The sequence below is a fragment of the Ambystoma mexicanum genome, chromosome 3q, assembly GCF_040938575.1.
Source record: "Ambystoma mexicanum isolate Mex_15411 chromosome 3q, UKY_AmexF1_1, whole genome shotgun sequence".
NCBI classification, from domain to species: Eukaryota; Metazoa; Chordata; class Amphibia; order Caudata; family Ambystomatidae; genus Ambystoma; species Ambystoma mexicanum.
Genome location: NC_090926.1, coordinates 51,694,403 through 51,722,311, shown reverse-complemented (window position 1 = coordinate 51,722,311; position 27,909 = coordinate 51,694,403). Strand labels below are relative to the sequence as shown.

Below are 27,909 nucleotides of genomic sequence, written 5' to 3'. Positions count from 1 at the left end.
TGTCCCTTTTGCTGCATGCTGCTTGGCCTCTTTTTTCATTAGGTGCACGTTGGTTTAAGTGTAATTGTACACCCTGACTATGCGTTGCCATTTTCTTCTATGCCAGATTTCTGCATCCTGTGGCACAGGACTGGGAGCAGGACGGCCAGAGCACACCGACACCAAGCAGGAGCAGCTTTTTTTACCTTGTCCGGAACCTCGAGATGCCCCTAACTGCAGGCAAGCCAAGGTAAGTGCAAATGCTTACATTGACAATAATTTGGTAATATGAGCCAACACACGCTGATATTAACGCTACATACAGTGATCCATTCTTGTATGAAATGTATATCATATTAAAGTGATATTGTTACCATATGTTTCGTACTGTACCAAGCAACAATGCTATGTGATGCCACCTCTTGTTTTGTCAAGGGGTGAAAGGTTATGTGTCATCACTCCCTGTGATGTAACTTGGGGTGGGGTCAAATGGCATCACTGCCTGTGATATCATCAGAGGTCAAGGGTCGGGTGATTTCACTTCCGCTACCCCTGCATTTTGGTGAAATTACATCCCTGAGTGGGGGATGTGAGGAATTCGACCATACACACAGTCGGTGTATACGTTCACCTGGGTTTTTGGAAATTTTAACAGAAATTAAATAATGGTAGAACAACCTCCAGATAATGTGTGGGGCTAATCCACACACATTTTCCTATGCTCACCGCATGACATACACATAAACCTGTGTAATCTGGGTGGACACAGCCTACAGACACAGTCGCCCCAGTCATATTTAGTTGGGATATGACAGCCAAGAGTACACCATGTCATCTCAGAACGGGGAGGGCAAAAAGTTCCTCCTGCCATGGCCAGCCTTATTAACTATCAAAGGCTCCATGGATCCGCCCTGTCCCTTTGTTGATGCCTGCAGAATGGTGGCAGTGATTAACATAATAAGCATACTAATGGAGTATACTTCAAACAGGCCTGCATCGGGCCTGGCTGCAGAGGTTAACAAAGGAGACAGCAAACCCCAACAATCTTTGATATGCACTGTGTCAACCTGAAGCCAGTGTCATGACCCTTGCCCCTGGCCCTCACTGGCAAGTCAGCCTTCCAGTTAGGGCCAGGTCAAAGGCCTTAAAACCTCATCCAAGACTCTCTTGGAGTCATTCCTGGCACCTTTGGCGCCAGGCTCATAACCATCATGAAGACCAACACTAGAATGGGAATATTTACTTGGGACTATTTAACTTGGGGGGGGGTTCAGCCAACATGGAGGCACACACATAGCTCAGTTACAAGGAAATGAGCTATGCGGTCTAGTCTTTCGTGTGTGGCAGGCCTGGGATTACTTTACCTGGACTACTTTGGGTGTGGCAGGCCTGGGACTATTTTACCTGGATTACTTTACCTGAGACTATTTAAACCGCACCCGAACAGCAGAACATGCTTCGCGTTATTCTGCTGTGGGCAGCGTAACGCTCACCGTGTCCAGTTCTTTGATGCCAGCTTACCTGAAACCAAGGACCTGCAGAGAGAGAAAGAACACTACGAAACTTACCTGGAACAGTATCCTGTCTTCAATCCATCACCGACTTCAGTTCCACTCACCTGAAGGTACGAACTCCATCATCCAGCACCACATGCATCCTGGAATACCATAACCTGGAAAGAGGAGAAAGAAAGACAGCATTAGTAAGCGTTTACTCACGTTTCCTCCCGAATGAAGAAAGCCACACAATTCTTACCTGGGTAGTCATCTCCTGGTCAGTATCATCGCTGGAACATTACGGCGCTCTGCGAGGTACATCGCAACCTGCAAGGAGAGAAAAGACACAGGTGAGCAATATAAAAGGCGAAAAAGCGCCGCGCATCGCGCATTACTCACCGGACAGCATTTCGCACACCGCGCTTCCGCCTATAGGCCCATGCTCATCTTCAAACTGCATGACAACACCAAAATACCTTTCCATACCTAAAAGGAAAGAAGCAAGACATTATAATTCGAACTAAGAGGAACATAAGAATTGCATATAAAGACTGTAAAGCAGCAAACCTACGGAGTCTCAGCAGGCCTGGATTCCCAAAGGGGGGCTTGCACCAGTGAAGTAACTTGGTCGCTGCTCGCCCCCCACATCTACGCGCCCCTGCCATGAAGAGCAGGACGGAGAATCCACCTTTTACAATATTAAGGTGAGGAGAAGGCCCATGGGGGAGGAAGGAGTTGAGGCCAAGGGAGGTGGGAAAACATAAAGATAATCTGGTATTGAATCCAGCTCTCCTATATTGCAGACCCGTCTTTAACCAGAGGCCTTACCAAGGGACCGGGAGAGGGTTCGAGAGTGCAAATCATCCAACCAGGGCTGGGTGGCGTCCCCGTGGATACCAGGTGAGCGTAACAGAACGCAAAGCCTCAATAATATTATCCACCTGGGCGTCATGGAGACTTCAGAGACTGACCAGTTAGCTCAGTTGTTGGGACAATTACGCACTGAAGTATATTCAATCAGGCAAGAAACCAACGCTCTTAGGAGGGATTTGATTGTTACTAAGGATCGTACTGACGAAATAAGTAGACAATTGCTCCAATCACAGGCAGGACAGACCCCATTGCCTGGTAACATTCCGCCAGCACCTATACCAACTTTTTCCACCAATCTAGTACAAATAACCCTTCCTGGGGCAGTTCCTTTAGCTCCACCTGAACGATTTACAGGGGACCCCAAGAAGTACGCAATGTTCATGAACCAGTGTCGTCTTCATTTCCTTTGCAGACCTGGGGCTTTTCCTAACAACCAAGCGTGGGTTGCTTTTCTCTTGTCATATCTGAGTGGCAGTGCTGTGGATTGGTCGGTACCATTGGTAAGTCAGGATAACTCGTTGTTACATGACTTTGGGGGTTTCCAGATGGAAATGGAAAAACTCTTTGCTCGTCATACCCAAGGCCAAGCATTAGACAACAAACTTTTGTCACAACGCCAAGGAAGTCAAGACTTGCTTACATATATAGCAACATTTAACAGGCTAGTCGTTGAAGCTGGGTGGCCTGAAAAAAAAAGGACCACACTATTTCATCGGGTTCTACGAGGGGAACTGGAGGATGTCCTTGCTCAAGTGGTTAACCCACCTAAAGACTGTGGAGAATTCATCAACCTTGTGTTGCAATTAGACCACAGATTACAAGACCAAAAAGCGGACCGGATAAGGTTAGACACTCGAGCTGTGTATGTCCGGTCAAAGGATAATGTTCCACGTACATTGGAAAACACGGTAGAACCCATGCAAATCGGAGGTGTACGACCCCCTTTAACTAAAAGTGAAAAAGACAAAAGAAGGCAACAGCAATTATGCTTATATTGTGGAAAATCAGGCCACTTCCTCAAAGAATGTCCAGTGAACCACCATGGAGAACTGTTGGAGCCACAGAGAAGGAAGATAATAACAAGGAGTTGGAAAACTACCAAGCCCGGCAAGCGTAGAGGTCCGCTTGTCGAGTGTTATGGTTCAGAATATACCACTAGAACACAGCTCAAAGGATACAGGCTTGTAACCAAAAAAGGATACACTTGGAGACGTCCCTGAAGTCACTGAATGACCTGAAGTAGGACGACATCTGTCAATGTTAGACCTTCCAACTATGTCACTCTCTGACTAGTACAAAGTCGACAGCCAAAGAGAGCTATTAGTGGAAAGGGCGTGGAAGGAACAATACCACCAGGCTGTTGATAGAAAAGGAACTAAATTAGAAACTGAGCTATAACCAAGAGAGCAGCTAAGCGCCTACCTAGGATACACTAACCTGTTGATCAGGACAGCCACAGGTAGAATCCAGGAATGTCAGCAGGTAATCCAAGGGAACAACGACAAGGAAGGAAGTTAGTAGAGGAATCTAACCCGAGCGTGACGAGGGCCACACTAGAGTCGGGTTGGGGCACACAGGATAGCGTCCATTAAGTCCAGTGCACAAGTCCTTATTGGAAAACCAGGAAGGTGGAATGGAGGGAATGTTGTTCCAGGTACGTAGAGACTAATAATGCCCTTTAGAGGAGTATCCAATTGGGATCTGTGAGATTAATAGACTGCACTCACAGTTAACACAAAAAAAAGGAAAGAAGTCCTTCAATAACCAGGAATTGGGATCCCGCTATCAAGTAATTTGGTATAGCGGTTGCCAGAAAACAAGGTAATGTTGCCAACAGCAGACTGCCCCAAGCGGAACTGGAGCTGAAAGTTGTTAGTAGGATCTGCTGTAGGAAGCGGTATAAAGCTGGGTGCCTACTGAGGAGAGCAGCAGGTGGCTCAGAGTGAAGCTGGAGCTGGTAGGTTGACAGAAAGCAGCGGTGGAGCACGAAGTCAGGAAGGTTGCCGACTGAGGAGAACAGCAGGCGGCTCTGAGCGAAGCCGAAGCGGGTAAGATGACAGAGCGCTGTGGTGGAACGCAGAGTCAGCAGCTGCTCCGAGCGGAACTGGAGCGGGAGTGTTAATAGAAAGAAGCGCTGTAGAAAGCTATGAAAAGCTGAAGCTGCGAGGGAAAATAGCAAACTCCAAGCTCCGGAACGCCATGAATCGAATAACGATCAGAAGCGTTGTTGGCCTGGAAACGCCATGTTATATACGTGTCACTTGACCATTTGCGTTACTACACGTAAACAGGAACACAGCAGGTAAATCAAGTTACTGGAAGATATCACGTGACTCAACCCATGAGTGTACCAATGTAAACAAAGCAGATGCACATGTAGAACTAAAAGAACGTCGTCAGCATGCGCTTAAGGATGTGATGTTTTCTAATAGCGGCGCTTCCCCGGCAGCTTTCCAAATAGTCTCCAATGTGTGTAAAATGGCCTGGCAGTTCTGAAGGCCATGTGGGCAGGTAACATCGACCATTTGGGAGTTCTTGGTGTATAAGTAGGAGTGGAAGCAGATGTGCCAGGTTTACATGGGCTGACAGGCATGACAGTGCCATCCCCCAAAGAACGCCCCACCCCTCTGGTGACATGGAAGCGACGCAGCAGTACCGGTGCATGTATGTTAGCCAAAGGTTCCGAGGACCAGTCCTCAGGGCCGTACCCCTTCCAATCCATGAGGTAATGGGGAACACCAGCACGCATTTTCATGTCCAGAATGGCCCGGACCTCATACTCGTCAGAGCCTTTCCAAGAAACTGCCAAAGGCCGGATGGGCAACCGAGTCCCAGATGTACAGGGCTTAACAAGAGAAACGTGGAAAACAGGGTGTACCCGCCAACGTGTGGGCAGCTCCAGACGAATTGCTACAGGATTGATCACCTGAGCGATTCTGTATGGCCCAATGAAATGTGGCAGGAGTTTCTTTTTCCCAGGTATCCTAAGGTTTCTAGTAGACAACCAGACAGACATGCCGGTTTTATAGAGGGGTGCATCCACTCATTGTCGGTCCGCATAGTACTTGGAGTGAGTTTGGGCTTTCACCAGATGCTTTTTTATCCTAGTGTGTAGTGTGGCTAGTGCTGTCAATTTGTCGGCCGCCCCAGGTACATTTCCAGATGGCTCTAAGTCCACTGGAATGGATCTTGGATGTTGTCCATATAGTGCATAGAACAGAGAAGTGCCCATTGAGGAATGCAGTGAGTTGTTGTATGCAAAGTCAGCTGCTGGCAACAGCGAATACCAAGTAGCTTGGTACTGCAAACATAAACAACGTAAATATTGTTCCATAGTTCTGTTAACCCATTCGGGTTGGCCATTGGTTTGAGGATGGTAGGAACTGGACATGCTATCCTCCATGAGAAGGGCTGAGGTTAATGCCTTCCAAAAACGGGATGCAAACTGTGACCCTGTGTCAGTGATCACTATAGATGGTAAGCCAAAGAATCGAAAGACATGCTTCAAAAACAGGTTGGCCAGAACACTTGCAGTGGGGATGCCCTGACATGGTATGAATAAAACCATTTTGGTAAAGTAATCAATTACAACCCAAACTGTATCGTATCCATGGACGGGAGGTAATTCAACTACGAAGTCCATGGATACCATGTACCATGGTTTATGAGGCACGGGTAATGGACGCAGCAGCCCCATAGGTTTGCTTGGTGAATCTTTGCACTGCGCGCATAGGGCACAGGAGGAGACATAGTCCCTGGCATCCCTTGCCATTTTGGGCCACCACCACCATCTTTGAAGTAGATCCAAAGTCTTTTTCTGGCCTGGATGGGCCGCTACCAGGGAGTCATGACCCCAACGCAATGCTTTGGTACGGGTTTCCTCTGTAGGTAAATACAAAACACCATTCATTAAAGGAAGACCACCTCTGGTTTCTAGATTGAGATTATGCACCTCCTGAGGATTCTGTGAAACCCAATCTAATGCCTTCTGTTTCCGAGATAGTTGTGCAAAACAACTACAAATTACATTATCTGCCAAAAGCGGCGGTTTCTTTGTGTCTACGTTGTCAACACCAGAGTGCAGGCGGGATAGAGCATCCGCTTTGGTATGATCTCTTGAAGGTCGGTACGAGATGCGGAAATCGAATTGGGCAGGAATACCAGGTAATGGCTTTTGGACTTTGCAACGCTCCCGCTGCATTCCAGTACTTTATGAATGATGTTTTGCGGGAGTTAATCGACATTTACGCCCTGGTTTACATTGATGACATCTTAGTGTATTCTGCTACAAAAGAAGACCATGTCAGGCATGTCCGCTCCATCCTTACACAAACTGTATGCTAAACTCGAAAAATGCTCTTTTCATGTCACCGAAGTGGAGTTCCTCGGTTTTATCCTCACACCAAAAGGTATCAGAATGGATAGGCACAAGGTAGATGCCATTCTTAACTGACTGTCACCAACTTCATTTAAAGGAATCCAGAGTATGTTGGGCTTTGCAAACTTTTATCGCCGATTCATCCCAGATTTTTCCCAAACAGTGCATCCAATTACATCACTATTGAGAAAAAATAATAAAAAGTTCCATTGGACCGAAGAAGCAGAGAAGGCCTTTCAAGAACTTAAGAAAACATTCACTTCTGCTCCAGTTCTACGGCATCCTCGCCCTGACCTCCCTTATATAGTTGAAACAGATGCCTCTAGCATGGCTATGGGAGCTGTTCTCTCACAAAGGGACCCAGGAACTGGCCAGTTACATCCTGTGGCCTTCTGGTCACGAAAATTCTCACCTCCCGAACTCAACTATGTTATCACAGACAAAGAACTCTTGGCTATAAAATCAGCTTTCAAGGCATGGCGACACTATCTCCTTGGTGCTAGACATACTGTCACGGTCATAACTGATCATCGAAACCTGCAATACCTAAAAACAGAAAAGGCCCAATCATCCCGTCAACTGCGATGGGCTCTTTTCTTTGCTGAGTATGACCATGTGATCACCTACCGTCCAAGAGTCCGAAACGGAAAGGCTGACGCCTTGTACCACATGGGTGTTGATGAAAAGGTATACATAACTCCAGATCCAGTAGCCATCATTCCAGAAGACAAACTCCTGGGTCTTACGAAAACATTGACACAGGGTGAACTCCAAAACAAGATCCAAATCTTAATGGATCCCACTTTCTCACAAGAGTGGTGTACTCAAGGAGAACATTACACCATTAAAGACCAGTTACCATATTTTAGGAACCGTCTATACTTGCCCAGTAAAGATTTACAAGAGCAGGTTATTTTGGTAACCCTGATTGAAGGTCATCCTGGAATTGCGAAAAACTCTAGCTGAAGTAAAACAAAACTATTGGTGGCCCACATGGCGTAAAGACATCGTACAATTTATCCAATCTTGCGGTGTGTGTGCACAAAACAAGTCCCAAAAGCAGAAACCAGCTGGTCTTCTCCAACCATTGGAAATTCCTCCCACACCATGGCACACACTGTCCCTTGATTTCATTACAGATCTACCTCCCAGTCAAGGATTCAACACCATCTTAGTAGTTGTAGACTTGTTCTCTAAAATGGCACACTTTATTCCTTTTAAGGGTCTTCCAAATGCATCCAGTTTAGCAAAAGTATTCCTGGAGGAAATCGTACGGCTACATGGCGTTCCATCGGTCTTGATCTCAGATCGAGGTAGTCAGTTCGTATCCAACTTCTGGAGGAAATGCTGTTCAATGGCCCAAATTGACATTCGACTATCCACAAGTCACCATCCTCAAACAGATGGCCAAACAGAAAGAACAAACCAAACCCTCGAGCAATACTTACGTTGCATGTTACATCAAGTGGAAAGAAATTGGAAGGACTTGTTATGGATAGCGGAATATGCCTATAATAATTCATTACACACCACCACTGGACAAACTCCTTTCTACACTATATATGGTAGACATCCACGTACTTCAGAATTGGATCTCCCAACCCCTTTGCAAATACCTGCGGTTAAAACCCTACATACGACTATTTCCCAGGCCTTCAACGAAGCAGCAGAAAATGTACTCCAAGCCAAGAACAGACAAAAGAAATGTGCTGACCAACATCGTAGTAAAGCCCCTGACTATCAAAATGGAGACAAGGTCTGGTTAGCATGAAAATATGTGCCCATAAAAGGGACTCTGACCTTTCGTCCCCAATATCTGGGACCTTATTCTATTGAATTCATAATAAATCCAGTGGCAGTTAAATTAGCCCTACCACCCACTATGCAGATTTATCCTGTGTTTCACGAATCACGCCAGGTTACAACACCACCAAAACCAGTATTAGTGTCATGATGCCCGCTACCGGGGAGCCGGTTCAAGCCCTGCGTCCCCGAAAGCGGACATCCAGTCCCCAAGGAAGGACCCAGCAACCCCATATAGGGGCCCTTTGGACAGTGTCCTGGCGCCTATGGCGCCAGGCTCATAAAAGACATCAGTCCTGGCGCCATAGGCGCCAGGCCCATTATGGTTGTGCTTGGGTGCACTTACCTGATGCAGACCATGCTGCAGGATCCCGGCCTCCTTGAGGCCTGAAAGGAACTACTTTACCTGTGGGACTAATTTACCATCTGGGCGTGGTCGGGGAAGGATACATACCTGATTGGAGGAAGGATACATACCTGGAACTTCTTCCAAGGCTATTTAAACCCCACCCGAACAGCCACACGTGCTTCGCGTTGTTCTGCATCTAGCAGATGGACGCTCACCGTGTCTGCTCCTGCATCCTGACTTCTGCCACGCCTGCCAGCATCCTGGATCACCTGCAAAGGAAGAGAAGAAGAGAACAGAAGAAGGAACAGTCCTTACCTGCTAAATCCACATCCCGGAGACATCTCGCCGACAATCCTGAAAAGGAAGACTTTTATTTAAAAGCTCATCGCGTCTATCGCTGCAGCGCCGCATTCCACTCACCTTTACTGGGTGCCTCCATGTTCAGCAGCGATCATCCGGTCATCCGGATTCGCAGTCACGCCCCAGCGCCTAGGGAGAAAAAGACCAGAACAAAAGGTGAGAGAGAGAAGGGAATAAGGAAAGCTAAATCTCCATGTTAAGACTTACCTGTTGATTCATTCCCTCTTCATTTTGGGTCCGCGCCGCATCCTGGCATTTCCGGACCCTGGCCCCTAAGGGGAAAAAGAGACATCAGCGTTAATGAGCGAATGAAAAGACATTACCAAAAAACGCTCATTAAAGACTTACCTGATTTCTACAAGGATTTCACCTATCATCTCGGGTCGGTGCCTGTTCCCCGGCATTCCGTACCCCGGCCCCTATGGGGAAAAAGACACTAGCATTAGTACATTAATGCAGGGATACAAGGGGAACCTCTTATCAAAATACTTACCTGGAAGCCAAGCAAGTTTGGTTCTCACCAATCCGAAAATCCAGTGAAGTAACTGGATACCAACGCGCCCCTGCATCAGAAGCAGGATGGAGAGCTCGTCCTTCCAGACCCTAAGGTGAGACGCTACGAGGAATCACAGAAGGGTTTCGAGGAGGGTGAGAGGGGAAAGTGGGAGGCTGATTTCATTACCCCGCAGACAGTTAATCCCCTATTTTCGCCTACAGAAGGATACTTCTGCGAGCCAGACAAGCCAGATTTGGGGGCCCGGTCCAGTCCGTCTTCCGAACCCTGCGCATCACCTTAGAAGAGGTCACAGCAGCGCGAACCAGGCCAGCGCCTCCGTGGGAGTCAGGTGAGCGTTACAGAACGCGAAGCCTTCCTACAAATTCCCACCCAGGCGCTATGGAAAGTTCTGAGACTGATCAGTTGGCCCAATTACTGGGGGAATTACGGGCCGAAGTACATGCCGCTCGTCAAGAGACTAATGCCCTCAGGAGGGAATTAATAATATCAAAGGAAAGAACTGATGACCTGGCCAGACAGCTTTTACAAGGTCAAGCTGGGCAAACTCCTCTACCCGGTTCCGGAGGGAACCCCACTCCTGTGGTTTCCAGTAACCCTGTGCAGATTAATCTACCTGGAAACATGCCGCTGGCCCCACCCGAACGCTTTGCTGGGGACCCCAAACGATTCGCCGTATTCATGAATCAGTGTCGTTTGCACTTCCTATGCAGACCTGGGGCCTTCCCTAATGATCAGACCAAGGTAGCCTTTGTATTGTCATTTCTCAGCGCTGTGCTGCCGATTGGTCAGTTCCACTGGTTACTCAAGATGACCTGATTCTCCGTGATTTTCAAAGGTTTCAAGCAAGCATGGAAAGGTTATGTGCTCGACACTCTCAGGGGCAGGCTCTGGATGACAAACTTCTATCCCTGCAACAGGGCAATCAGGACCTCCTATCCTATATTGCAACCTTTAATAGACTAATTGTGGAAACGGGATGGCCAGAGGATAAAAGAGTCACGTTGTTTTATCGAGGCCTACGCGGAGAACTTAAAGATGTCTTGGCCCAAGTTGTAAATCTGCCCCAAGAATGCACAGAGTATATAGACTTAGTGGTCCAATTGGATCACAGACTTCAAAACAGAAAAGCAGATCGGTCCAGGTTTGAGACCCGGGTGTTGGTCAAGACCCATGCTAATCCCAAGGGAGTTGATGTCTCTGAGCCTATGCAAATTGGAGGGGTTAAAGGACCCTTAACTCAAAAGGAACGTGAAAGGAGGCGGCAGTTAAAACTATGTCTTTATTGTGGGAATTCTGGACACTTTCTACGAGATTGCCCGGCAAAACCGCCCTGAAAGGCGGTAGGAGCCGCTGATAAAAACCATGAAGACTCTGTTTCGGGAAACGACTCCGCCCGACAAGTGTAGGGGTCCGCTTGCCGAGCTTGAAAACTAACTCTCAGACCTCGCATTTCATTGTGCCAATGGTTCTCGTAGATCCAGAACAGCCTAAGCGGTTGCATGCAATAAAGGCATACATCGATAGTGGGGCTATTGGAAACTATGTGGATCGTGAATTGGTCTCTAGAATTAACCTCCCTCTCCGCCCTAAAACCAGCAAAGATGTCATCACCACAGTCGATGGAACTGAAATTGCCTCTGGACCGGTAACACATTCCACTACTGAGGTGACTCATATTGGTCCCGACTGCCATCGGGAGGGTGTTGTGTTTGATGTAATCAAGGCTCCACAGTTTCAGGTTATTCTTGGAATCCCTTGGTTAGAGACACATAATCCTCGAATTGATTGGCGAGCTAAGAGAATAACCTTCCCGGATTGTACACAAACCTGCTACCCAGAAAACCTGAAGATTAATCTAGCATCTGTAACTTCTGCCTCCATGCAACTACCTCCGGAATACCAAGACTTTCAGGACGTCTTCCAAAAGGAACAGGCCAACACGTTACCTCCTCACAGATCGTACGATTGCCAAATCGATCTGGTGCCCGGTGCACAACCCCCTTGTAGCAGGATTTATGCCCTTACCGAACCTGAGAATCTGCATTTGAGACAATATTTGGATCAATACCTAGCTAATGGTTTTATTTGCCCGTCAAAGTCCCCGGCATCCTCGGCTTTGTTCTTCGTGCCCAAAAAAGAAGGCGACCTTAGAACTTGTATCGATTTCCGCGCAATGAACCAGATAACGGTTAAAAACCGTTATCCTCTGCCTCTGATCCCTGAACTCCTTGACCAGGTGAAGGACACTTGCATATACACCAAGTTAGATCTCCGGGGGGCTTATCATCTGGTATGAGTTAAAGAAGGCGACGAATGGAAAACTGCCTTCCGTACTAAATACGGATTATTCGAGTACCATGTGATGCCTTTCGGATTGTGTAACGCGCCGGCTGCCTTCCAATACTTCATGAATGATGTCCTTCGGGAACTCATCGATGTTTGTGTTGTCGTATATATCGATGACATTCTGGTGTACTCCTCTTCGGAATCTGATCACAGAAAACACGTCAGGGCAGTACTTGAAAAACTGCGCCAACACAAACTGTTTGCTAAATTGGAGAAATGTGTTTTCCATACCACAGAAGTCGAGTTTCTAGGTTTCATCCTGCCACCCAAAGGAGTCCGAATGGACTCAAGAAAAGTGGATGCCATCCTCAAATGGCCGTCACCTAGCTCTGTAAAAGGGGTTCAAAGCATGCTCGGCTTTGCCAATTTCTATCGCAGGTTTATCCCGGAATTTTCACGCGTGGTACAACCCATTACTGCACTCTTGAGGAAAAATAAACGTTTTGAATGGTCTGAAGAAGCCGAGCAGGCCTTTCAGGATTTAAAAGCTAAGTTTACCTCTGCACCTATATTGAAACACCCGCGTCCAGATCTCCCTTATGTCGTCGAGACTGACGCATCCAGCCTAGCCATGGGAGCTGTCCTGTCCCAAAGAGATCCCGAAACCAACCAACTGCATCCCGTAGCATTTTGGTCCAGACAATTCTCGGCACCCGAGGTTAATTATGCAATCACGGACAAAGAACTGTTGGCCATTAAGTCCGCTTTTAAAGCCTGGCGGCATTATCTGCTTGGCGCTCGACATACCATCACAGTGATCACTGATCACCGGAATTTACAGTATTTGAAAACCGCCAAGGCTCAGTCATCACAGCAGCTCCGATGGGTTTTTCGCTGAATTTGATTTCGTGATTACCTATCGACCTGGCTGCAAGAATGGCAAAGCAGATGCCTTATCCCGAATTGGAATGGGAGAATCTGATACAAACTTAGAACCAGTACCAATAATTCCCGAACAGAGGATTCTAGGCATGACTTCGTTACAGACGCTTGAAGACATTCAAGCCAGAGTGAAACAACTCCTGGACCCTACAACCTTACAGGATTGGATACAAAAGGGATCAGACTTTACCATAGATAATGGTTTACCTTATTTTCAAGGACGCTTATTCCTGCCACATAAGGAATTACACGAACTAGTTATTTCCGGTTATCATGATGCATTAATAGAGGGACACCCCGGTATTGCCAAGACAGAGGAAAAGGTGAAACGACAATTTTGGTGGCCCTCTTGGCGAAAAGATGTTAAATCTTTTGTGATGTCCTGTGGTGTTTGCGCCCAAAATAAAAGTCAAAAGAAAAGACCAGCCGGTCTCCTTCAACCTCTAGACATACCGCCAGCACCCTGGCACACCCTATCAATGGATTTTATTACGGACCTGCCTTCTTGTTCGGGGTACAATACTATTCTGGTAATTGTGGATTTGTTTTCCAAAATGGCCACTTTATTCCTTTGAAAGGTTTACCTTCAGCTTCTGTCCTAGCCAAAGAATTCCTCGAAAATATTGTTCGGCTACATGGATTCCCATCTATACTAATCTCTGACCGGGGAAGCCAATTCATTTCCCACTTCTGGCGCAAATGTTGTCAAATGGCGCAGATCGACGTAAAATTATCGACCAGTCACCACCCTCAGACCGATGGTCAGACCGAGAGGACAAATCAGACCCTTGAGCAATACTTACGGTGTATGTTACAGCAATCTGAAAGCAACTGGAAAGACATTCTTTGGATAGCCGAATACGCATATAATAATTCGGTACACTCTGGAACTGGCCACAGTCCTTGTTATACTTTGTTTGGGCATCACCCTCGAACCTCAAACCTTGACTCACCTCAGAACCTCGGAATGCCTGCAGTAGAACATCTGCATTCTACAATTACCCAAGCCTTCAAAGAGGCAACTACGCATTTACAACAAGCCAAGAGAAAATACAAGGAGAATGCTGATCTACATCGGAGTGAAGCACCTCCGTATCAGATTGGGGATCAAGTGTGGTTAGCTACCAGACATTTACCACTCAAAGGGCCTCGAACTTTTAACCCAAAATATCTGGGACCTTATTCTATTACGGCAATAATGAACCCAGTGGCTGTTAAACTTGATTTACCAGCTAGTATGCGAATTCACCCTGTTTTTCATGTGTCACTTCTGAAACCAGTGGCACCCGAAACCCGACTACTCAAACCTCCAGAACCTATTCTAATAGATGGGGAGCCCGAATTCGAAGTGAAGAACATTTTAGACTCAAAAATGTTTAGGTCAAAACTGTTCTACCTAATTGATTGGAAGGGGTACGGACCTCAGGAGAGGTCGTGGGAACCCAGCGACCATGTGCATGCACCTCGATTAGTCAGGAAATTCCACCGACTCTTCCTAGACAAACCAAAACCCCCGGAGGGAACAACCTTGGGAGGGGCCTTGGGGGGGAGTGCTGTCATGATGCCCGCTCCCGGGGAGCCGGTTCAAGCCCTGCATCCCCGAAAGCGGACATCCAGTCCCCAAGGAAGGACCCAGCAACCCCATATAGGGGCCCTTTGGACAGTGTCCTGGCGCCTATGGCGCCAGGCTCATAAAAGACATCAGTCCTGGCGCCATAGGTGCCAGGCTCATTATGGATGTGCTTGGGTGCACTTACCTGATGCAGACCATGCTGCAGGATCCCGGCCTCCTTGAGGCCTGAAAGGAACTACTTTACCTGTGGGACTAATTTACCATCCGGGCGTGGTCGGGGAAGGATACATACCTGATTGGAGGAAGGATACATACCTGGAACTTCTTCCAAGGCTATTTAAACCCCACCCGAACAGCCACACGTGCTTCGCGTTGTTCTGCATCTAGCAGCTGGACGCTCACCGTGTCTGCTCCTGCATCCTGACTTCTGCCACACCTGCCAGCATCCTGGATCACCTGCAAAGGAAGAGAAGAAAAGAACAGAAGAAGGAAAAGTCCTTATCTGCTAAATCCGCATCCCGGAGACATCTCGCCGACAATCCTGAAAAGGAAGACTTTTATTTAAAAGCTCATTGCGTCGATCGCTGCAGCGCCGCATTCCACTCACCTTTACTGGGCGCCTCCATGTTCAGCAGCGATCATCCGGATTCGCAGTCACGCCCCAGCGCCTAGGGAGAAAAAGACCAGAACAAAAGGTGAGAGAGAGAAGGGAATAAGGAAAGCTAAATCTCCATGTTAAGACTTACCTGTTGATTCATTCCCTCTTCATTTCGGGTCCGCGCCGCATCCTGGCATTTCCGGACCCCGGCCCCTAAGGGGAAAAAGAGACATCAGCGTTAATGAGCGAATGAAAAGACATTACCAAAAAACGCTCATTAAAGACTTACCTGATTTCTACAAGGATTTCACCTCTCATCTCGGGTCGGTGCCTGTTCCCCGGCATTCCGTACCCCGGCCCCTCTGGGGAAAAAGACACTAGCATTAGTACATTAATGCAGGGATACAAGGGGAACCTCTTATCAAAAAACTTACCTGGAAGCCAAGCAAGTTTGGTTCTCACCAATCCGAAATCCAGTGAAGTAACTGGATACCAACGCGCCCCTGCATCAGAAGCAGGATGGAGGGCTCATCCTTCCAGACCCTAAGGTGAGACGCTACGAGGAATCACAGAAGGGTTTCGAGGAGGGTGAGAGGGGAAAGTGGGAGGCTGATTGCATTACCCCGCAGACAGTTAATCCCCTATTTTCGCCTACAGAAGGATACTTCTGCGAGCCAGACAAGCCAGATTTGGGGGCCCGGTCCAGTCCGTCTTCCGAACCCTGCGCATCACCTTAGAAGAGGTCACAGCAGCGCGAACCAGGCCAGCGCCTCCGTGGGAGTCAGGTGAGCGTTACAATTAGTTGACGGAGAACCAGAGTTTGAAGTAAAGGATATCCTAACTCAAAATACACCAGATCCAAACTATACTACTTAGTTGATTGGAAGGGATACACCCCTCAAGACCTAGTGAATACATCCATGAACCTCCCTTAATTAAAAAGTTCCATCAGAATTACCCAGCCAAACCAGGACCAGGCAGAAGTGCCACCTTGAGAGGGGCCTTGGGGGGAGTAATGTCATGACCCTTGCCCCTGGCCCTCACTGGCAAGTCAGCCTTCCAGTTAGGGCCAGGTCAAAGGCCTTAAAACCTCATCCACGACTCTCTTGGAGTCAGTCCTGGCGCCTTTGGCGCCAGGCTCATAACCTTCATGAAGACCAACATTAGAATGGGACTATTTACTTGGGACTATTTAACTTGGTGGGGGGGTTCAGCCAACATGGAGGCACACACATAGCTCAGTTATAAGGAACTGAGCTATGCGGTCTAGTCTTTCGGGTGTGGTAGGCCTGGGACTACTTTACCTGGACAACTTTGGGTGTGGCAGGCCTGGGACTATTTTACCTGGACTACTTTACCTGAGACTATTTAAACCGCACCCAAACAGCAGAACATGCTTCGTGTTATTCTGCTGTGGGCAGCGTAACGCTCACCGTGTCCAGTCCTTTGATGCCAGCTTACCTGAAACCAAGGGCCTGCAGAGAGAGAAAGAACACTATAAAACTTACCTGGAACAGTATCCTGTCTTCAATTCCACTCACCTGAAGGTACGAACTCCATCATCCAGCACCGCATGCATCCTGGAATACCATAACCTGGAAAGAGGAGAAAGTAAGACAGCATTAGTAAGCGTTTACTCACGTTTCCTCCCGAATGAAGGAAGCCACACAATTCTTACCTGGGTAGTAATCTCCTGGTCAGTATCATCGCTGGAACATTACGGCACTCGGCGAGGTACATCGCAACCTGGAAGGAAAGAAAAGACACAGGTTAGCAATATAAAAGGCGAAATATCGCCGTACATTGCGCATTACTCACCGGACAGTATCGCGCACACCGTGCTTTCACTTACCGGCCCATGCTCTTCTTCAAACTGCATGACAACACCAAAATACTTTTCCATACCTAAAAGGAAAGACGCAAGAAATTATTATTCGAACTAAGAGGAACATAAGAACTGCATATAAAGACTGTAAAGCAGCAAACCTACAGAGTCGCTGCAGGCCTGGATTCCCACAGGGGGGCTTGCACCAGTGAAGTAACTTGGTCGCTGCTCGCCCCCGATATCTACGCGCCCCTGCCATGAGGAGCAGGACGGAGAATCCACCTTTTATAATATTAAGGTGAGGATAAGGCCCATGGGGGAGGAAGGAGTTGAGGCCAAGGGAGGTGGGAAAACATAAAGACAATCTGGTATTGAATCCAACTCTCCTATATTGCAGACCCATCTCTAACCAGAGGCCTTACCAAGGGACCGGGATAGGGTTCAAGAGTGCAAATCATCCAACCAGGGCTGGGTGGCGTCCCGTGGATACCAGGTGAACGTAACAGCCAGCTCCCACCCTTAAAATCAATGGACAGTGACATATCATGTCTGGGACTGCATGTCTACAGTAGTCATCCCTGGAGGGGGACCCCATTCAGAAGGTACAAGCATGTGGATTGACAAAGACAGAACGTCTGTTCTCACTGCAGCTTCAAGGGAGACCTGCTGCTTTGATCAGGAACCACAGAGAGCTCCATTTAATAGAGAGACCCTATGATCCATAACAGACAGAAAGATGGGTGGGACTTAGTATTACATATTTTTACCCCTTTACCTTTTCTGTTGCAAAGCACTCTGGTTATGACCTCATGCATACAGGAGATTGTTGGTGGGGACCCCGGATTGGTTCATTAGGGTAGGCTTAGCCTACACCAATCACTGTGGCCCATTTTGCTTTAAAAGAGGGCTGAGCCCCTCTTTTAGGAGATCATCTGAATACTTTGCGAGGAGTAGCAAGAATAACTAAGCAATGGACCCTGGGTGAAGGTACAGTCTGCCTTACATCTTCCGCCAGTGAAGGAAGGCCAGGACTGCCAAGAGGGAAGCAAGATCCCTCCCCTAAACATCTCCCAGGGAACAGAGGGATATATTGAATCCAGAAGACCCTCCAGCAGCTCCAGAACTGATACCCAGCCAGCACACAGCATGCCCTGCTAGGCTTTGCAGCAAGCTTCCTAGGTGAGAAGTGCCAGATAATCTCTGAACCAAACCAAGGGCAAGGCAGCTGCCTGCAACACTCTCCTCAGCTTTCGGCCGTCCACCTTAAAGGACGACATGAGCAGTGAAGAAGCTAGGAGTGCATTGACGAGCATCTACCAATGTCTGCCTTAAAGGACATTTTCGAGCTAGTGGAGCCACAGAAGCTGCAACCGACTGCACTGCTGACTATTGTTACACCGCATTTGCTTAAGCCACCCGAGATGCCTTGACCTGTGCTTCAGAACCGCGGACCAGCACTGAGACGATTCCTGACCCTGACCTGCCGTGTAGGCCAGCCTTCAGCCGTCCATCCAGCCTTGCTCGCCAAACTACCTGCCGCCAGATGCCCGCAGCTGTCTCCCGTCTTGAACTCTGTCGCAGAAGCTGCAAAGCGCCTTGAAACCAACTCTACATTGTCGAGAACCAAGAACTTCTAAATGTACAAGGTACATTGTGGTTCTGTCCCCCTGGTCCTTCTCCAAAGGCTTCTAGTGAAATTGTTTGACCCATTGTTCCCTTTGTGTTGAAAACAAGTATCCCTCAACTATTGTGATTAATTACTATACCGACTACCCTCTGTCAGTATCCAGAGTGCATCCCTTTTCCTTCTTTGAAACTGCCTGTCTTCCACATTCCTTTACAGGGTGGGTTGTATTTCGTAGTGTGCTAGAACTGTCAGTTGTGATAATAATGTAGTAGATATTTGTATACAACCTCTACTGGACAGTCCCTTTTATAATTGGGTAACAATTGTATTTTTGCTTTGTTGAAACTAACCAACGATCCACGACCTTTCGGAGATAAGCCTGCCGTTCTGTCTTTGTTACCAAAATTGCACAAGGAGGTTAATAATTAACTTATGTTTCCAATCTGTTAGGAGCCCTTCTGGTATACTAGAGGTGTGGGGCTGATTGATGGTTTAGAAACCCATATTCATCTCTGGACCACTGGTTGCCCAGAAGTTGATTCGTCAGAGGGGAGACGTTATGTGCAAGGTAGGACGCTGTAGAAGGAGAGGAGTGAGAGCATGTGGAAAGGCAGCAGCAGAAGAGGGGAACTGGAGGAGAGAGGAAGGGTATTTTTCATTGGTACTAGCTGTACCCCAAGAATCATACACAAGTTTAGCTCTTTCTCACTCTATGCTTTCTCTCTTTCTCTCTGTCCCTCTACCTGTACCCAATTTCTCTTTCTATCTCATTCTAACACTGTCTCTCTCTCTCTGTGGGCAAGAGTCTATTTACTACAGTTATAAAGTGTGCTAAACCCGCAGGCATCAAGGCGCTCAACGTGACGTTTTTTTGAGGATAAAGGGTCAGTTTGGACCACCCGGAGTCCTATTGAGTCTATTTGGCAAACAGACAATATTTCAGTGACCTCTGGAATCCCCAGTATGAATGTTCCGCACGCAGGGCTGGTGGTAGGCTGTTTCAATGTTTAGCTGCTATTTCCAGGAAGCTTGAGCCGCCTGCTTTTACTCGTTTGAATTTGGGTTGTGTCAGGCGGTGTCCATATGCTGCTCTTGTCGGTCTGGAGGACTTTACTTTTGATATTTTCAGAGTAAGATAGGTGGCAGCGACATTGGCCAGACAACAGTGAGTGATCGATAAGGTTTTTATTAAGATTTGTTCATGGATAGGAAGCCAATGGGCCTTTCTTCTGGTAGCAGGGATATGATCAAGTTTGAAGATATTGAGCGCAGCTCACAGGGCATTGTTCTGAGTCACCTGCATTTTCCTGATGTTGTGCCCTGACGTGCTTGTGAAAAGAGCGTTGCAATAGGCGAGTCTCGATCCGATGGTGGCACGGGCAATAGTGAGGTAGCTGTCAGAGGACAAGAACGGTCTGGAGGCGTTAATCAATTTTGTAGTGTAAGCTGCAGAGGATGCAATGGCGTTCACTTGGCGCTTGAGAGAGAGGGTAGCATCTAAGTAGACCCCTAGGGTCTTTACTTCAAGGAGAGACCGGGAACCTGTTGCCGTTTATAGTAAAAGCCAAATATTGGGCATCAAGTTTCTCTTCATCACTGCTGAAGGGCCTGCCAGGAGAATCTCTGTCTTTTCATCATTAAAGTAGGGGCAGTTAGTGCCCATCCAGGATTGCATGGTCATGTAGACAGAGTTTAGGGTCAGTGTGTCATCCTTGTAGTTGCCCGAGAGGAGGAGTAAGATTTGAGTGTTATCGGCATAGTTTGTGTAGGATATTCCAATGAAGTCAAGTAAGTCAAACAAGGTTTTCTTAAATATATCGTAAAGGGTGTCGGGGAGACACCAGACCCTTGTAGCACCCCGCAGGAGAGAGCTGCTCGAAGGGCGTTTTTTTTCAGCGAATAACCTAATAGTTTTGTCCTCATGGAAGGAGGTAAACCACCAGGTGGCCTCAGGCGAGAAGTTGGCTGCCTCAGTAAGTTGGTGGCAGAGGATTCTGTGGTTGACCAGGTCGAATGCAGCTGATAGATCAAGGAGAAGCAGGAGGGCAGGTTTTCCCTCATCCCTGATTCCATCGAGCTGGTTCTTCAAGTCGAGCAGAGCAGATTCTGTGCTGTGGCCAGGGCGCAACGCAGACTGGCGCACCCCCAAAATGTGTTTGGTCTCCAAGTAGCGTTGAATTTGCAGGTAGTGTCATGATGCCCGCTCCCAAGGAGCCGGTTCAAGCCCGGCATCCCCGAAAGCGGACATCCAGTCCCCAAGGAAGGACCCAGCAACCCCATATAGGGGCCCTTTGGACAGTGTCCTGGCGCCTATGGCGCCAGGCTCATAAAAGACATCAGTCCTGGCGCCATAGGCGCCAGGTTCATTATGGGAATGCTTGGGTGCACTTACCTGATGCAGACCATGCTGCAGGATCCCGGCCTCCTTGAGGCCTGAAAGGAACTACTTTACCTGTGGGACTAATTTACCATCCGGGCGTGGTCGGGGAAGGATACATACCTGATTGGAGGAAGGATACATACCTGGAACTTCTTCCAAGGCTATTTAAACCCCACCCGAACAGCCACACGTGCTTCGCGTTGTTCTGCATCTAGCAGCTGGACGCTCACCGTGTCTGCTCCTGCATCCTGACTTCTGCCACGCCTACCAGCATCCTGGATCACCTGCAAAGGAAGAGAAGAAGAGAACAGAAGAAGGAAAAGTCCTTACCTGCTAAATCCGCATCCCGGAGACATCTCGCCGACAATCCTGAAAAGGAAGACTTTAATTTAAAAGCTCATCGCGTCGATCGCTGCAGCGCCGCATTCCACTCACCTTTACAGTCGCCTCCATGCTCAGCAGCGATCATCCGGATTCGCAGTCACGCCCCAGCGCCTAGGGAGAAAAAGACCAGAACAAAAGGTGAGAGAGAGAAGGGAATAAGGAAAGCTAAATCTCCTTGTTAAGACTTACCTGTTGATTCATTCCCTCTTCATTTCGGGTCCGCGCCGCATCCTGGCATTTCTGGACCCCGGCCCCTAAGGGGAAAAAGAGACATCAGCGTTAATGAGCGAATGAAAAGACATTACCAAAAAACGCTCATTAAAGACTTACCTGATTTCTACAAGGATTTCACCTCTCATCTCGGGTCGGTGCCTGTTCCCCGGCATTCTGTACCCCGGCCCCTATGGGGAAAAAGACACTAGCATTAGTACATTAATGCATGGACACAAGGGGAACCTCTTATCAAAAAACTTACCTGGAAGCCAAGCAAGTTTGGTTCTCACCAATCCAAAAATCCAGTGAAGTAACTGGATACCAACGCGCCCCTGCATCAGAAGCAGGATGGAGAGCTCGTCCTTCCAGACCCTAAGGTGAGACGCTATGAGAAATCACAGAAGGGTTTAAAGGAGGGTGAGAGGGGAAAGTGGGAGGCCGATTGCATTACCCCGCCAGGGCCGTCACGAGGGGGGTCCAGGGGGGGCAAACTGCCCCGGGCCTCGCGCTTGCTGGGGGCCTCGCGGCCCCCTCTCCTAAGTGGAAGGCAGCACAGTCTCCCGTGTCCTTTATTCACACGGGGGACTGTGCTGCCCCTGCAATGATTTTGCTGTTTCTTGTGAAGCCGTTTGGCTCCGCAACAAACAGCAAAATAATGGGAGACAGCAGGGCTCAGAAGTGAGCTCTGCTGCCTCCCGTCATTCAGCTGAAAACGTGGACACGCTGACTGACAAGAGAGGACTCCTCTCCTGTCAGTCAGTGTGTTCACGTTGCTCAGCGTGACCACACTGACTGACAGGAGAGGAGTTCTCTCTTGTCAGTCAGTGTGTTCATGTTGTCAGTGTGACCACGCTGACTGATGGGAGAGGAGTTCTCTCTCGTCAGTCAGTGTGTTCAGGTTGCTCAGCGTGACCACACTGACTGACAGGAGAGGAATTCTCTCTGGTCAGTCAGTGTGTTCATGTTGTCAGTGTGACCACGCTGACTGATGGGAGAGGAGTTCTCTCTTGTCAGTCAGTGTGTTCATGTTGTCAGTGTGACCACACTGACTGATGGGAGAGGACTCCTCTCCTGTCAGTCAGTATGTTCATGTCAGCGTGATCATGCTGACTGACAGGAGAGGAGTTCTCTCTTGTCAGTCAGTATGTTCATGTTGTCAGTGTGACCACGCTGACTGATGGGAGAGGAGTTCTCTCTTGTCAGTCAGTGTGTTCATGTTGTCCGTGTGACCACACTGACTGATGGGAGAGGACTCCTCTCCTGTCAGTCAGTATGTTCATGTCAGCGTGATCATGCTGACTGACAGGAGAGGAGTTCTCTCTTGTCAGTCAGTGTGTTCAAGTTGCTCAGCATGACCACGCTGACTGATAGGAGAGGAGTTTTGTCTTGTCAGTCAGTGTGTTCTTGTTGTCAGTGTGACCACGCTGACTGATGGGAGAGGAGTTCTCTCTCGTCAGTCAGTGTTCACGTTGCTCAGCATGACCATGCTGACTGACAGGAGAGGAGTTCTCTCTTGTCAGTCAGTGTGTTATGTTGTCAGTGTGACCACACTGACTGATGGGAGAGGAGTTCTCTCTTGTCAGTCAGTGTGTTCACGTTGCTCAGCATGACCACGCTGACTGACAGGAGAGTTCTCCTGTCAGTCAGTGTGTTCATCTTGATTAGAGAGGACTCCTCGCTTGTCAATCAGTGTGTTCACGTTGCTCAGCGTGACCACGCTGACTGATGGGAGAGGAGTTCTCTCTTGTCAGTCAGTGTGTCCACGTTGCTCAGCGTGACCACGCTGCCTGATGGGAGAGGAGTTCTCTATTGTCAGTCAGTGTGTTCACATTGCTCAGCGTGACCCCGCTGACTGATGGGAGAGGAGTTCTCTCTTGTCAGGCAGCATGTCTACGTGTCGGCTGCGTGGATGCTTTTTAAGGGTGCATGGAGGTAAGGTAAGTGTTTTTTTATTTTAAATTAAGTGTGTATGTGTATTTAAATTAAATTAGTATGTGTATGTGTATGTATGTATGAATGCATGCGTGCATGTTGATGTTTGTGTCAATGCTGTGTTTGGTTTTATGTATACATGCATGTATGGAGTTGTGTAACTGGTGGTTGAATGCATGGGTGAAAGTGTTTTTTGTGAGTGTGTGTTCAGCACCACCCCTAAATGTAGCCACCCTGGGGGCCACTTCATTAAGGGGTGGGCTCATGGCATCAGAGGTGCACCTAGGCTAAAATGTCAGGGGGGAAAGGGGACTAATACTTCAAATGTTGGGAGAGGTGCTAACGTCAGTAGCTGTGAGGAAGGGGCAAACTTCCTTGTGTGGGGGCACCTAAAATCTTTCCACTTTTCGAATGAGACTATTCTGGTGAAGCTTCAATGTTACAAGCAGCTACCTCTTGCCTTCATTTCTGAAACATCACACTTAAGGACTGCTGTGAGAATGAGATGTCTCATGTCACCACTTCCCTTCTAATCACTCCCCTAGCATGCAAGTGCTAACCCCACATCACGATTTCAATTACCTAAAAGTGTATGGATATGAATGCAGGTGCTAACAGTGAAATGACTTCTCATGGCCATGCTTATCCCTATGGCATTCTCACCCAGTCCCTGTCCTCCCCACCCAAAACAACTCCTCACTGGAACTCTTTGGGCTAGCTTTAAACATGGCTAGCCATCAAACTTTGCCCTCAATGTGCCTGCAAGTGTTTCCTCAAAGGAGTCTTCTAAGAGTTCATGACTTCATTGGAGTTGTAAACACGTAACTGGTGTAATAAAAATGTCTTAATCAGGTCTGCCTTTGGCCCCTCAATTTAAAAACACCCTGCATGTCTTTCGCTGAAATTCTTTTAAGAATAAGCATTGGCAAAGCCAACAGTTTTGGCTTATGTATAAGTATTAGGCATTTACGAGGCACTGCTATTAGCTGCTCAGGTACTCAAACCATTTTGCACTGGCACTATCAATGGCCAGCTAATACCAATACAGAAGTGCCTTTGCCATGCCTACACAAATGCCCAAACTGTTAGCATTGCCAGTGCTCTCTTTGCTTTACCCTTGATGCACAGGACTATGCATCAAGGTTAAAGCAAACATACTACTTGGCTAAATTGGCCCACTTTGAATGTAGGCCAATCTAGCCAGTAATAACACTTATGGTACACAGTCAGCCTGGATATACTTTCTGTGGCACGGCATTTTTACTGGTTGGGAATCCGTACATGGTAATAATGGCAAATATTGATGCAGCCTGCTTCAACATAATTAGAACAACCAGCATGAATATATGTTTATACTAGCATATCCCGTGTGGAAAGGCGGCATGAAATGTATTGGAAAATGTTCCTATGCACAATTTGTGATTTGCAACTATTGGGAATTTCCATGTGCTTCCATACAAAACCAATTGCAAACTGTGTGGATTTCTACCCAATTTTGCAAAGAAAGTGCTATAAAATGCATACTTTTAACCCAATGTTTCAAACATTTTCTTGGGAGTGAGAACCCCCCCCCAAGCCACCCTTTGGTTTGGGCTCCCTCACTGTGCTCTGTTGATCCTGACTAATTGGAACAAACATTTAAGCCTCTTAAGTTCAGAAATGTACCAGCCTCCACTGTACATCATTTGTCACTGTGTATGATGTGTGTTTTAATGCGCAAACAGGGGCAGGGTGCTCCTTAATTATATGATATGGCATTTATAACGTGCCTGTACGCAAGTGTTTCTAGGCGCGACAAGGCAAGGAGGGAGAAACAAAAGAGTAGGACAAAACACAGATCTTACTAGGCCTTGTGTCATTCAGATCGTACAAGAGCAGGGAATGGGGAGGGGAGAAGTGCCGAGGGTGGGGTAGGATGCAGAAGTGCAGGAACAAAGTAGAAACAAGAGTGCAGCCAACTGGTGGCAAGTGTGAGTACTCATAAGTGTAGCCAACGGGTGGACAATACGAGCAAGAGCGGGGACTGTAGGGTTACAGATACAGACCACAAGTGCAGGGGAGCCAAGAGGCAGTGCGGGATTGCAATAGGACGTACAGGCAGGGACCTGGGCCCGAATTCAGAGCTTGACTAGGTGACCAGTGCATGGATCAGGCAGGTGATCAGCAAGGGAGAGGAAGAAAGAAGGCAGAAGCAAATAAACAGGTCTTGAGGTGCTTCCGGAACCGGAGATGGTGCTCCTCGTTTTTAGCGAGGCAGGGAGGCTGTTTCCAGAGGGAGGCCCCAGCCGAAGAAAGAGATCTGCCCTCAACTCTTTGCTTGGAAAAGTGATTGACCCTCAGAGAATTGGAGGTGGCGCAGTAGAGAGCTCATGCCATCTTATATATATTTATTCATATGATAAAAAAGTTAGTCTGGCATGAACCTTTCTTCAGTAGAGAAAGTAGTAATAAACCATATTTGGGATCCTGCACACAAACTGAAGGGTAGATTTCTCAAGTCTCCTGTGTGCGGATATGCCGCCGCTGGCCGAGTGCAAAAAACTGTAAGGGGGCCTCACCAAATGTTTTGCCCCGGGCCTCACCACATCTTCTGACAGCCCTGTACCCCGCAGACAGTTAATCCCCTATTTTCGCCTATAGAAGGAAACTTCTGCGAGCCAGACAAGCCAGATTTGGGGGCCCGGTCCAGTCCGTCTTCCGAACCCTGCGCATCACCTTAGAAGAGGTCACAGCAGCGCGAACCAGGCCAGCGCCTCCGTGGGAGTCAGGTGAGCGTCACAGGTAGGCAGTTCAGTCCAGGATTTTTTAGTAAGAAAGGGACTTTGGTAATTGGACGGTAGTTGTTTAGGATTGCAGGGTCTGCGGAAGAATTTTTAATCCACGATTCCTTAAGGCAAGTGGGGACTACCCCTAGAGTAAAAGAGGAGTTGATAAAGGAGGCAATAAATGGTGCCAGGGTGTCCGCATAGTCTTTGATGAGGGATGCTGGGCAAATATCTCCTTTATATCCCAAGGGTTTTAGACCCTTTAGTAGGGAAATGACCTCAGCTTCAGAGAGATTAGGGAAGTCAAATTTAGGAAGTGTTTTGTGGAAGGCAGGGAGAGGGAAGGTGGAGTGCAGCAGATGCAACTGAGATTTTACGATGGATTGCTTGTGGGCAATTTCTTTTAGAAGGGGGTCAGTTTTAGCATTCAGAGCATTTTGGATGTTAATAGACCAAGATTCATTTTTTGGGATAGAAGCTGGGGGGTTAGCATGGGTTTTTAGTTCCATGAGGATGGAGAAAATCTCGCAGGTGTTGGAACTGGCATTGGCGGTTCTGGATTTGAATGAGTAGATTTTGCCAAGAGAATTTCGTGTTTATCATTTTGATAGAGTCGTGAACAGCATCTTCTGTGAAACTGTAGGCGAGTGCTTCCATTTGGATTCTTCACTCCTTTTGTTCACATGGAGCTCTAAGAGAACCAGGAGTTTATATGCACAGAAGGTTTGGGTTTTCGAAGCACTAGTGGGGCTGTGGTGTTGACAGCTGTCGTTGAGGTCTTAGAATAGAGATCAGCAAGTGTGATTGGGTACTTAAGAGGAGGGAGGCTCCAAAGGGGAGATGGAGAGCACCGAGCAACGGGACAATGGGATCCTTGATAAGGTTTCTAACACTCCATTTCAGTGTTTGGGGAATCATCTCAGGGACTAGTGTAGTGTGCCTGGTGGGGGCGATAGTGAAGAGTACTATGTGGCAGTCTGACCATGGGCAAGGGTGGTTGGAGGGGATCACTGTCTGACAGTTCAGGTGGCCAATCCAATCAAGGATCCTGCCTTTGGCGCATGAGTAGGGGTGAGAATACATTGCTTAAAACCAAGAGTGGCGAGTGAGTTGGCAACTGAAGTGACGTTATAGTCAGCAGGATCATTATAATCCAGTTGAAGTCCCCTAAAAGGATTGTTTTGGAGGTTAGCTTGGTGTGGGCACCTATGGCCTGTAAGAGATTGTCTTCAAATGGTAGTGCATGACCCAGGGGCTAAAAGATAATGTGGACAGTTATGATATCTGTGCATGTGATGGTTGATTGCATTGTCAGGTGTGTGTTTTCTAGAACAACCCAACCTTTGCTGATACCAGCACAACCTTAGAAAAAACACAGATCCTTAAAGGGAGTTTGCTATGTTATTTTATGCTTGAAAATAGAATGCGAACAGCAGCACCAGAGGCAACCCACAATGTGGGGACCACTTTTGCTGCAGGGTTTACACCTGGGTGTGTTATTTTCTTTTTGTTTCAAATTAATTCTCAGTGTTAGCATGTTGTAACAAATGCAAGGGTTCAGCATCCCTACCACCCATTAAGTGGCCACTGCACAAAAGTAAACATTTCCTTTGTGCTAACAGAAGAAAT

General features: G+C 47.7%; 1 long non-coding RNA gene across 1 annotated transcript in view; it reads left to right on the top strand.

Annotated features, from left to right (window-relative positions):
- LOC138582099 (uncharacterized) overlaps positions 1–27,909 on the top strand; it is a 219,404-nt gene that overhangs the window by 179,356 nt on the left and 12,139 nt on the right. The window contains exon 3 of the long non-coding RNA XR_011304949.1: positions 107–229. This is a non-coding gene — a long non-coding RNA (uncharacterized lncRNA). The remainder of the gene's footprint in view (positions 1–106; positions 230–27,909) is intronic.